The sequence below is a fragment of the Mustela putorius genome, unplaced genomic scaffold, assembly GCF_011764305.1.
Source record: "Mustela putorius furo isolate JIRA1106 unplaced genomic scaffold, ASM1176430v1.1 tig00003972_pilon_pilon_pilon, whole genome shotgun sequence".
In the NCBI taxonomy this organism is placed as follows: domain Eukaryota; kingdom Metazoa; phylum Chordata; class Mammalia; order Carnivora; family Mustelidae; genus Mustela; species Mustela putorius.
This window is the reverse complement of record NW_025422115.1, coordinates 18004532-18016942: the sequence shown is the minus strand read 5'-3', so window position 1 is coordinate 18016942 and position 12411 is coordinate 18004532.

Below are 12411 nucleotides of genomic sequence, written 5' to 3'. Positions count from 1 at the left end.
GAACTTGAACATAAATACAGAATATTGTTAATTTTGTCCTCATGCCAAATGAAGACATATGGCTGATTTCATCACAGCCAGAACTTATAGTGCACATTCTTAATCCCTTTGCTTTAAAAATCCCATTTCATGACTGGGCTCAGAGTATTGAAGCCCAAGCAGAATGAAGAGGGAGTCTGCTGGGTAGTGGTGGATGGGTGGTGATCAAGAGTGAGGGGCTGGAGGCCAAGCACAAGAAGGTTTCTAGAGTGGGATGGGGACGTAGCAGTCGCCAGCCAGCTGGGATGTCAGCGTCCAAGCCAGGTAGGGAGAGATTTCAGGGAGGGGCAGAACAGTAGTGCTTCATAAGATACAAAGCGATTGATCAAAGAAGTAAATATGTCAGGGGTGATAGAATACTAGGAGCCAAATTTCTCACTATCAAAAATGAAAGGGGACGCCTGGGTGGCTCAGTCGGTTAAGCAGCTACCTTCAGCTCAGGTCATGATCCCAGTGTCCTGGGATCAAGTCCCACATCGGGCTCTCTGCTCAGTGGGGAGCCTGCTTCTCCCTCTGCCTCTGCTTGCCATTCTGCCTGCCTGTGCTTGCGCTTGCTCTCTCTCTCTCTCTCTGACAAGTAAATAAATTAAAAAAAGAAAGAAAGAAAGAAAGAAAGAGCAGGGAAAGAAAGAAAGAATGAATGGACAGGGGCACCTGGCTGGCTCAGTGGGTTAAAGGCTTGGCCTTCAGCTCAGGTCATGGTCTTAGGGTCCTGGGATGGAGCCCTGCATCTGTCTCTCTGCTCAGCAGGGAGCCTGCTTCCCCCTTCTCTCTGCCTGCCTCTCTGCCTACTTGTGCTCTCTCTCTGCCAAATAAATAAATAAAATCTTTTTTTTTTTTTAATGAAAGGATAAATAAAGTAATGGAGAAGCCAGAAAAACCCTGTGGTGTTGGATTGGAATTGGAATGGTTTTCATTTAATATAAACAGGTAATAATGTATGTATAACTAAGTATATGTAGGTCTTTTAAAACATATATTCCCTTGATCTGTCCACTGAGAAAGACTGGGAACAACAGTATGCTGAAGCAAGTCTACTTAGCACTGAGATCTTAGATGCTGAGTGCTGAGAAGCATGCAAGAGAGCATCTTAACCAAGTAATCAAATTAACATCACAAGTAATGCACCAAATTGAAATTGTGCATCCCCTGATAAGATGCAAGGGGAAGATACTCCTGCCAGAGTGCATAACTTGAGCCTAGACATGACAACATATCAGACAAACTCAGATCAAAACACTTGGCCTGTCACTAACAAAAGTGATTGTACCAGTCAAGGAAAGACTGAGGAAGTATTCTAGTCTAAAGGAAACCAAAGAGAGATGAAAACCAAAAACAGGGTGTGATTCTGGGCTGGCTTCTTTTGCAAGAATATCTTTGGGACTGTTGGTGAAATTTGGATGAGACTTGGTGAAACCTGCTCTCTGGGTTCGATTGTTTTAAGACATCATTGCCAAAGTCCTGGTTTTGATGGTTGTGTTGTATGTATGTAAAAGGATGCTGTTGATTATAGGAAATACAAACAGTAAGTGTCACTGCAGGTGCCAGGGCGTATCACTAGCAACATACTCTTAAATTGCTCAGGGCAAAAAAGTTCTTTGCACTAGTCTTGGAATTCTTCTTTAAGTTCGAAATTATTTCGAAATTGTGGCTCAGTTGTTAAGTGTTTGCCTTCCGCTCAGGTTGTGATCCCAGGGTCCTGGGATCGAGCCCCTCATCAGGCTCCCTGCTTGGCAGGAAGCCTACTTCTCCCTCTCCCACTCCCTCTGCTTGTGTTCCCTCTCTCGTGTCTCTGTCAAATAAATAAATAAAATCTTTTTTTAAAAAAAGTTTAAATTATTTCAAGATGAAAAGAAAGGGAAAATTGTATTTTAACCACTGATCCCATAGAGGAAATAAAAGAACCATAAAGCAAAACTGCATAGGTACAATTTGAATTTACATCTTTGTGTACCCCTATACATACTTCAATACAACATAATCGGTAACTTCTAGAAAGAACGATTTGGTGTGTTTCTAGAAAGAAAGGAGTAATTGGCATAGAAAGCCAATCTATGGTCACCCATACTAGTCACCCATATTATCCATCCTAGCATAATTTCCAAATACCTATGGCGCACCACTGCCTTTATATTGATTCGATGTTCAATCGTTCTGTGTCCTGAAGAATGGCACCCTGTCTTTGCAGAGCATTGCCTCAGCTTCAGCTGTGATGTCGGCAGACTGCCCAACACTCTATGGGGCAAGCATTTCTCATATCAGATTAGATACAACACAGGACATGACCCTTAATGCCTGTTGTCCATTCAATTAGCAAATGCTAATTTTTTTCTGTCCCTGTCTATCTGATTGGGATGGAAAACGTGTTTGCCAAATCAGTGGCTGCATACCATGCACCTGAGGCCAGAGTAACCGGCTCTAGCAAATGGGTCACATCTGGCTCAGCAGTTGTAGTCAGGGCTAGTGTACCCGGTTGAGCTCATAGTAGTCTATAGTCACCCTCCAGGATTCTGGGTTCTGCAGGGGTGAGAACTGTGAATTAAACAGATATGTGATGGAAACCAGCATCCCCGCATCCTTTATATTCTTAAGGATAGAACTGATCTCTGTTATCTTTATTCTCAGCACTTTTCTTTGTGGACCCCCAAGAACAAACCAACCCCTATTATATACTCAGGGACTGAGAAATGACCATTGATGGGTCCGGGAACACAGGAGACTCATTGTAAGCCAAACCTAAGACAGGATAGACAGGATTTTTGCTTATTACCTGGACCCATGTGCCTCCCCAGCTCTAACTGGGAGCAGGCAGATGATACTTCAGATGTTTAGTATCAATGTCAACACACACCCTGTACATGTCTGGGTATTCTCCCTTTCCTAGTGAAGTTACCCAAGTAAATGGTCATAGATCTCTTTGGGAAAGGATTGGGGGAGTCATTAGCATATATTCTTGCTGTAATGTTGAGGATCCTTCCTCTTACAAGCCTGGCCAGTTCTTCAGTCATGGTCTGAAAATTGTCTCAGGTCTGGACTCTGGGAAGAGACTGGGACTTTTTCCAGGAGCTGGTGCCTCCAGCCTTCCAGTCACCTATCCTTAATATTTTCTGCTGGTACAAACTAAGTTGTCCATCTGTTTTGCCTCTAGGAACGCTTTGCTGGATTAACCATCTCCATAACTACCTGTGGGCCAGGTCCTCCTGGCTGCCACTCCAACATTACCAGTCATTATGAGAATTGTCATTCTCTCGATTCCAGAAGTTAAGCAGTGCCATTTGGCCTTTGTTGTTTTACGGTCCAGTTGTGCCCATTGCTATCAGTGAGCCAAGTTCTGTAACAGTATCTTCCATCATCAGCCCTGGTCTATGGAGGAGAGCCACCACCTAACTTGTTAAAGATTCTGGTCAGCTTCTCACCAGCAGATTCTCATGGCCTTGGTAAATAGTGTGTCTTTTTGTTCTTTCCAAGGGACATAATTATCTGATAGGTCTTCTGGTTATCCATAGTCCATTCTGGCATACCCACTTCCCTGAGTCTTGTAATCTCACCTGCATCATCTTCCTTAGGAAGTCTAACACTTAAATTTTCTTTAGCATGGGTCATCATCACTTTTTCCATGCTTCCAGGATCCATCCTAGTGATGACATTGCATTATATCCTGGCACTTGCCAGGATACTGAATCCTGTAACTCAAGAGGGGGGTACCAAATTTATTCCTAGGTTGCAGGGGTGGTTCAATATTTACAAATCAATCAACGTGGAACATCACATTAATAAAAGAAAGGAGGAAAAACCAGATGATCATTTCAATAGATGATGAAGATAAATATTCAACAAAGTACAATATCTATTCATGATTTAAAAAAAAAAAAACAAAAAAACCTCCACAAAGTAGATTTAGAGGAAACCTACCTTAACATAATAAAGGCAAACATGAAAAACCCACGCTAACATCATCCTCAATGGGGAAAATCCGACAGCTTTTCCTCTATGATCAGGAACAAAACAGAAATGTCCACTCCTACCAATTCTATTCAACACAGTACTAGTAATCAGAAAATGAAAAGAAATAAAAGGGATCCACACTAGCAACGAAGCAGTAAAACTTTTACTATTTGCAGATGACATGATATTATATATAGAAAATCTGAAAAATTCCACCAAAAAACTGCTAGAACTGATAAACGAATTCAGCAAAGTTGCGGAATTCAAAATCAACGTGCAGAAATCTGTTGCATTTCTCTACACCAATAATAAAGCTGTAGAAAGGGAAATTAAGGACTCAATCCTATTTACAGTTGCACCAAAAACTTATATAATATATCTAGGAACCAAAAAGTGAAAGACCTGTACTCTGAAAATATAAAACACTGATGAGAGAAATTGAAGATGACACAAACAAATGGAAAGACATTCCATGTTCATGGATTGGAAGGACAAATACTGTTAAAATGTCTATACTATTCAAAGAAATCTACAGATTTAATGGAAACGCTGTCAAAATACCAACAGCAATTGTCTCAGAACTAGAACAAACAATCCTAAAATTTGTATGGAACCACAAAAGACCCTAAATAGCCAAAGCAATCCTGAAAAAGAAAAGAAAAACTGGGGGAAAAAAAGAAAGAAAAGAAAAGCTAGAGTCATTACAGTTCTGGACTTTAGGGTATATTACAAATCTATAGTGATCAAGACAGTGTGGGACCACCTCTTGATTAAGTGTCCAACTCTTGATTTTGGCTCAGGTCATGATCTCAGGGTTGTGATCTCAAGCCATGGAGCCTGCTTAAGATTCTCTCTCTCCCTCCCCCCATCCCCCCTCTAAAAAAGAGGCAATATGGTGCTCGCACAAAAATAGACACATAGAGCAATGGAAGAGAATAGAAAACCCAGAAATGAACACATCTTTGAAAAAAGAGGGGAAAATATCCTGTAGGAAAGAGACAGTCTCTTCAAGAAGCAGTGTTGGAAAAACTAGACAGCAACATCCAAAAGAATGAAACTAGACCACTTTCTCACACCATACACAAAAATAAGCCTACAGTGGATTAAAGACCTAAATGTGAGACCTGAAACCATAAAAATCCTAGAAGAGAACACAAGCAGTAATTTCTTTGACATTGGCCATAGCAACTTCTCTCTAGATTTTATCTCCAGAGACAAGGGAAACAAAAGCAAAAATAAACTGTTGATACACATCAAAATAAAAAGCGTCTGCACAGTGAAGGGAACAATCAACAAAATTAAAAGGCAACCTACAGAATGGGAGAAGATATTTGCAAATGACATATCTGGTAAAGGGTTAGTATCTGAAACATATAAAGAGCTCACAAAACTCAACACTCCCAAAAATGAATAATCCAATTTAAAAATGGGCGGAAGACATGAATAGACATTTTTCCAAAGAAGACATACAGATGATCAACAGACACATGAAAAGATGCTCAACATCACTCATCCTCAGTGAAATGCAAATCAAAGCTACAATGACATATCACCTCACACCCCTCAGAATGGCTAAAATCAACAACACAAGAAACAACAGATGTTGGCAAGAATGTGGAGGAAAAGGAACCCTCCCTCTTGCACTGTTGGTGGAAATACAAACTGCTACGGCCACTCTGGAAAACAGTATGGTAGTTCCTCAGAAAGTTAAAAATAGAGCTTCTCTACTATCCAGCAGTCACACTACTAGGTATTAACCCAAAGAATACAAAAATACTAATTTAAAGGGATACATGCATCCCGACGTTTATAGCAGCATTATCTACGATAGCCAAAATATGGAAACAACCCGAATGTCCATCAACAGATGAATGGATAAAGAAGATGTGGTGTATATATACAACAGGATATTACTCAGCCATAAAAAGGAAGGAAATCGTGCCATTTGCAGTGACATGAATAGAACTAGAGTGTATTATGTTAAGTGAATTAAGTCAGGCAGAGAAATACCATATGATTTCACTCCTATGTGGCATTTAAGAAACAGAAACAAATTTAAGAAACAAACAAATGAGCAAAGGCAAAAAGAGAGAGAAACCAAGAGACAGGCTCTTAAACCATAGGGAACAAACTGATGGTCACCAGCCAGGAGGTGGGTAGGGAATAATTTAAACAGGTGATGGAGATTAAGGAGTGCCTGGGTTGTGATGAGCACCAGCCGATGTATGGAAGTGTTGAATCACTATATTGTACACCTGAAACTAATATTACACTGTATGTTAACTACACTGGAATTTTTTTTTAAGGATTTTATTTATTCATCTGACAGAGAGCACAAGCAGGCAGAGAGGCAGGCAGGAGGTGGGGAGGGAAGCAGGCTCCCCACCAAAGCAGAGAGCCCGATGCGGGACTCGATCCTAGGATCACGACCTGAGCCGAAGGCAGCTGCTTAACCCACTGAGCCACCCAGGCGCCCCAACTATACTGGAATTTAAATAGAAATTTAAGGGGGTACCTGGGTGATAGTCGGTTAAGCCTCCAACTCTTGGTTTCAACTGAAGTTGTGATCTCAGGGTTGTAAGATGTAGCCCCATGTGGGGTTCTCAGTGAGGAGTCTGCTTGGGATTCTTTCTCCCTCTCCCTCACACCCCCTCCTCTTGAACACATAACTAATTAAAAAAAAAAAAAAAAACTTAAAAAAAAGTAAGTAGTTGATCCAAAGTTGGGTACATGTAAAAGAGAGAGAGAGAAAGGGGAAGGAATCCCAAGTCAATAAATTCTTCTTTTCCTGTTATTAGGTTCCTTCCCCCTCCAACAAGCACCCTCAGAATCCTATTCCACAGGTATCCCTTTGGCTCCTCCAGTTCATACTGGCTAGGTCTGGGCTCTCCTATGGGGTAGAGCCCCTTTCCTCCCCATGAGGCCATCTCGGGCCTTATCACTTCCATGCTGGGTTAGGCTGCAGCTAACCTCATAGAGCCTGGTGGCTAGGAGGAGAGGGAGCGGCAGATGCTGCCTAGGTATCTGTTGCTTTGTGAGGGAGAGGCTTCTGCACTGTCTTCAAGCCGAGGGGGAGCGCTGGCTCTCACTAGGGAGAAGTGGGCTGCTTCTGGAAGCTCAGAAGACTCAGAGGAATTTGTGGAGATAAAATCTTCAGGAGCATCCACTCAGTATCACCACTCCATGTGTCAGAATCTCAGGTTTTTCCAACCAGGACCCTGACTTTGGCATAAGAGACCTGCCTTATTTGGGAACTTAACTGCCTTTGAAATCAGTCACTCAGACTACTAAATCCTGGGCTGAGTCCTCAGCTTCTCTGCCCTTCCCCTGCAAGAGACATGAGGCTTCTCTCTATGAAACAAAGATGCCCTCTGGTTTTCCTACCCAGCATTATCCTATAACACATCTATGGAGCTTAGCAATACCTCTCCAGCTCCGTGATCCTTATACTTAGTATTTCTATGTACATCTCAAGCATCTGGATCGTTGTGCCTTCTAGAGAATTCTATTCTATGAGTTCACTACTGGGTGTGCTCCCCCTCCAGTGATGGGGTCCTTGTTGTCAGATGGGTGGTGGTCAAGTTCCCAAACTCCATCTTGTCACCAGCTTTCTCCTCCACTTCTGGTAGCAACTGTCAGAAGGTTAGGTTTTTAAGGTTTGATGCTGAGACGGAATTTGGGGTGTAAAATGTTTGTTAGAGATCCACACCTAGGAAAGGAAGGGACCAAAGGCAGGATTGGGCTGAAGGAAATCTGTGCTGCTGGGTCACCAAAGACAATCAGCAGATCACCCTGGAGAGAGAGGTCCCATCAGGGTTGTCAAGTATCAAATTTAAATGGCTAGAGCTTTATACCCCTACTTTTTTTTTTTTTTAAGATTTTATTTATTTATTTGAGAGAGATCACAAGTAGGCAGAGAGGGAGGCAGAGAGAGGAGGAAGCAGGCTCCCTGCAAGCAGAGAGCCCTATGCGGGGCTCAATCCCAGGACCCCGAGATCACAACCAGAGCCGAAGGCAGAGGCTTCAACCCACTGAGCCACCCAGGTGCCCCTATACCCCTACTTTTTAAAGTCACCAGATGGAGCCGCAGGAAGAGCACGGCGTCAGGTAAGACGGCCCTCTGCAGGCTCTGAAGGAACTGGCACTGGAGTCTGTCTGCTGGCCATTATCCCTGCAGCTGGGCGGCAGATTCTTCCTTGAAGGGGGCTCTGGACAACACATCACCATGTCTCCCACAGTAGCATGAAAGTGCATAAATCCCTGAGCATACAGCTTGGTGAACATCACCCAGCTCAGGAAATCACAAAAGCCCCATTTATCCCTCTTAGTGTTTCTCCTTCAAGGTAACTATGCTTCTTCTAACACCATAGACCCATTTACCTGCCTTTTTCTTTTTTTTTACGTTTTTTTTTTTTTTAAAGATTTTATTTATTTATTTGACAGAGAGAGATCACAAGTAGGCAGAGAGGCAGGCAGAGAGAGAGAGAGGAGGAAGCAGGCTCCCTGCTGAGCAGAGAGCCTGATGCGGGACTGGATTCCAGGACCCTGAGATCATGACTTGAGCCGAAGGCAGAGGCTTAACCCACTGAGCCACCCAGGCGCCCTTTTTTTAAGTTTTTAACTGTGATCAAATACATATCACATAAAACTTATCATCTTAACTATTTTTAAGGGTACAGTTAGGCAGTGTTAAATACGCACTGTAGTGCAAACAATGTCCAGAACTCTCTTCTTCCTGCAAAGCTGACCCTCTCTCCATATGCATATATACCCATTAACAACTTCCTGATCTCTCCTTTCTTCACCCCTTTGCAACCACCATTGAGACCTTCTGTCTCTGCGATTTTGCTTACTCTAGGTGCCTCGGATAATGGGATCGTACAGTATTTGTCTTTTTGTGGCTGGCTTAGTTCACTTAGCAGAATGTCCTCAAGGTTCTGTGTTGTAGCACATGTCAGAATTTCCATCCTTTTTCAGGCTGAGTGATATTTCCTTGTATGGGTATACCTTGCTTTGTTTATCCATTAATCTGTCAACAGACACTAAGGTTGCTTCTACCTTTTGGTCATTGCAAATAATGTCGCTATAAAGGACTGGGCACCTTTATCTGCCTTTGGTCTTTATACAAATGGAATGCATTACATCACATATGTTCTTCTGTGGTTAGTGTCTTCCCTTCAACATTATGTTTGTGAAATTCATCCATCTTATTGCATTTAACCATAGGATACTCTTTCTCATTGGTATGTAGTAGTCCGTTATGTGATCACACCCAAATTTGCTCATACATTCTACCATTCATGGACATTTGGGTTGCTCCCAGGTTTTTGCATTGGTTTATGGATAGTGCTGCCATGAATATTCTTGTTCAGGTCTTCCAAGATACACATGTATGCGTTTCTCCAGGTTCATACCACAGAGTTAAATCGCTGAACCATAAGTTATGCATGTTCAGTGTTACTACCTTCTGCCTCACAGGTGTCCAGTGAGCTGGGGTGAGCTCCCCTCTCCGGGGCACTGAATGAGAGTTCCAGTTTTTTCACACCAAGCAGCACTTGATACCCTCAGTCATTGTAATTTTAGCCATCCTCATTAGTATAAAGTCTATCTCATTGTGGTGTTGATTTGTATTTCCCTGATGACTAATGAGGCTGAAAAACTTTTCTCATTTATCAGTCAATTGCATATCCTCTTTTGTGAAGTGCTTGCTTATGTCTTTTACCCTTTTCTTAATTGGGTTGTCTTTTTTTTTTTTTTTTGATTTTTAGTTTTGTAGTATTTGTATGTATTTTCCAAGGACTGTTTAATTCTCCACTGTGGATGATATGGACTTGCTCCAGAACTCCATGGATCTCTCTGAGGCTTGTCACAAATTATGCACTCCGTCTTCTCTCATTTCCCCTGACTGTGTGTATGTGAATTCTTGATAAGGGTCTGTTGTTGGAGGGCGCCTGGGTGGCTCAGTGGGTTGAGACGCTGCCTTCGGCTCAGGTCATGATCTCAGGGTCCTGGGATCGAGTCCCGCATCGGGCTCTCTGCTCAGCAGGGAGCCTGCTTCCTCCCCTCTCTCTCTGCCTGCCTCTCTGCCTACTTGTGATCTCTCTCTGTCAAATAAATAAATAAAAATCTTTAAAAAAAATAAAAAATAAATAAAAAAAAGAGTCTGTTGTTGGATACATGGATTGCAAACACAGTCTCCCTCCCTGTGCCTTTCCTTTTTGCCCTCTTTATGGTGTCTTTGATGAACAATAGTTCATCATCTTAAGAAGTTTGAATTATCAATCCTTTTCTTTATGGTCCGTACTTTTTGTGTTCTGCTTACTAATTACTTTCAAAATATGCAAAAGGGGGCACCTGGGTGACTCAGTTGGTCAAGTGACTGCCTTGGGCTCACATCATGATCCCAGGGATGGAGCCCCATTGCTTCTCCCTCTCCCTCTGCCACTCCCCCTGCTTGTGCTCTCCTGCTCTCTGTCAAATAAATAAAATATTAAAATATATATATGCATAAGAATAAACATGTATCTACTGAGAAAAGAATAATCTTTTGTGGCCCGCCTAAAGTTATGTTGTGTAGACCTCTATGGCCCACTGGATGAAACACAGACTGGCTCACGAGTCACATGATTGCATCCCCGCCAAGCCCCCAGGCTCCTCTCGCTGCTCCCTGCTCTGCACTTCTGCCTTCAGCTATTTGCTTAACCAACTACCCTACTCTTATATCAGCAATTCTGGAAACGGTATGTCAGGAACATAGCAAACGCTCCTTTTTCCCACTAGGGCCCTGATATTTTATATATTTATTATTTTTTAAAGTAGTCTCTGTGCCCATTGTGGGACTCGACCTCACAGCCCCGAGATCAAGAGTTGCATACTCCACTGACTGAGCCAGCCAGGTGCCCCCAAGTTCCTGATTTTGTTCGGGCATCCACCCTCCTCCACATGGCCCTGTGCATCCGGGGACGATGGCCCCACTCTAAACGACAGAGGGGCATCCTGATTCTCTAATCCAGTCATGGCTCCACAGTCCTCCTGCCATGGGTCCCAGTTCTGGCTAAGGAAATGTGTGCAGCTCCTGGAAAAGTCATCTTTGCTCCTGCCAAAGAGAACAGAAGGAGGGGCCCCATTTCTTACTTTGGAAGTCATTGGGTCTTGAAGCAAATTCCACACATGGAGCCTGAAAAAACCTGAACATTTTGTGATGTCAGGAACCAGCGATCATCTTGTGCCTGAAGAACAACTTCTGCCAGTCTGCATTTCCTTTGGATTTAAGCCCATTTGCATCAGTTTCAGTCCCTTTCCACTGAAAACACCTAGTGACCTTGGGTGAATGACTGAATGTGGACATCCTTGGTGGATTGTGACGTGCAGGGCCGGCTTCACCGGTGTATGACCTTGCTGTCACGTGAGGTTTCATGCTTAGTACCACCCAACCCCACTTGGTTTCCTGTTCTGCTGTTACTGTTTCAAAATTCTTTTTTTTTTTTAAAGATTTTTTTAAATTTAAATTTAAATTTTAATTGACAGACAGAGATCACAATCAGTCAGAGAGGCAGGCAGAGAGAGGGGGGAAGCAGGCTCCCCACTGAGAGCCCGATGTGGAGCTTGATTCCAGGACGCTGAGATCATGACCAAAGCCGAAGACAGAGGCTTAACCCACTGAGCCACCCAGGTGCCCCTCCTTTTTTTCTTTTTTTTTTTTTTAAAGATTTTATTTATTTATTTGAGAGAGAGAGAGAGAGAGAGAGACAGATATTGACAGAGATAGCAAGAGAGAGCATGAGTGGGGAGGAGAGGGAGAAGCAGGCTTCCCACTGTGCATGGAGTCCAATGTGGGGCTCCAACCCAGGACCCTGGGATTGTGACCGGAGCTGAAGGCAGACACTTAACCAACTGAACCACCCAAGCACCCCTCAACATTCTTAATAACTTATGATCAAGGGGCCCTGCATTTTCATTTGCCCTGGGCCCCCCAAATTGCATAGCTGGTCATAGCAGCATGACATTTTTTTTTTTTTAAGATTTTATTTATTTGACAGAGAGAGAGAGAGATCACAAGCAGGGGGAGTGGCAGGCAGAAGGAGAAGCAGACTCCCCACTGAGCAAGGAACCTGATGCAGGACTCCATCCGGGACCCTGGGATCATGACCTGAGCCGAAGGCAGATGCTGAGCTGACTGAGCCACCCACGCGTCCTCGGCATGACATTTCCTATCTTTTTGTTTTTATTCATCTGCCTTCTCAAGCTTTGAATCTTCACAGCTTCATCTTTAAGACCCTAGTCCAGATGCTTCATCTGTAAAACCCACCAGCTTAACTGGAAAATGAGGATGTTGAGCTCATCCTTCTGGATACTTTTCCAGCACTGTTAAGAATTCAGCTTTCCCTCAACCCATTTTGGTAAGTAACAACTTTTCACTACCCAAAA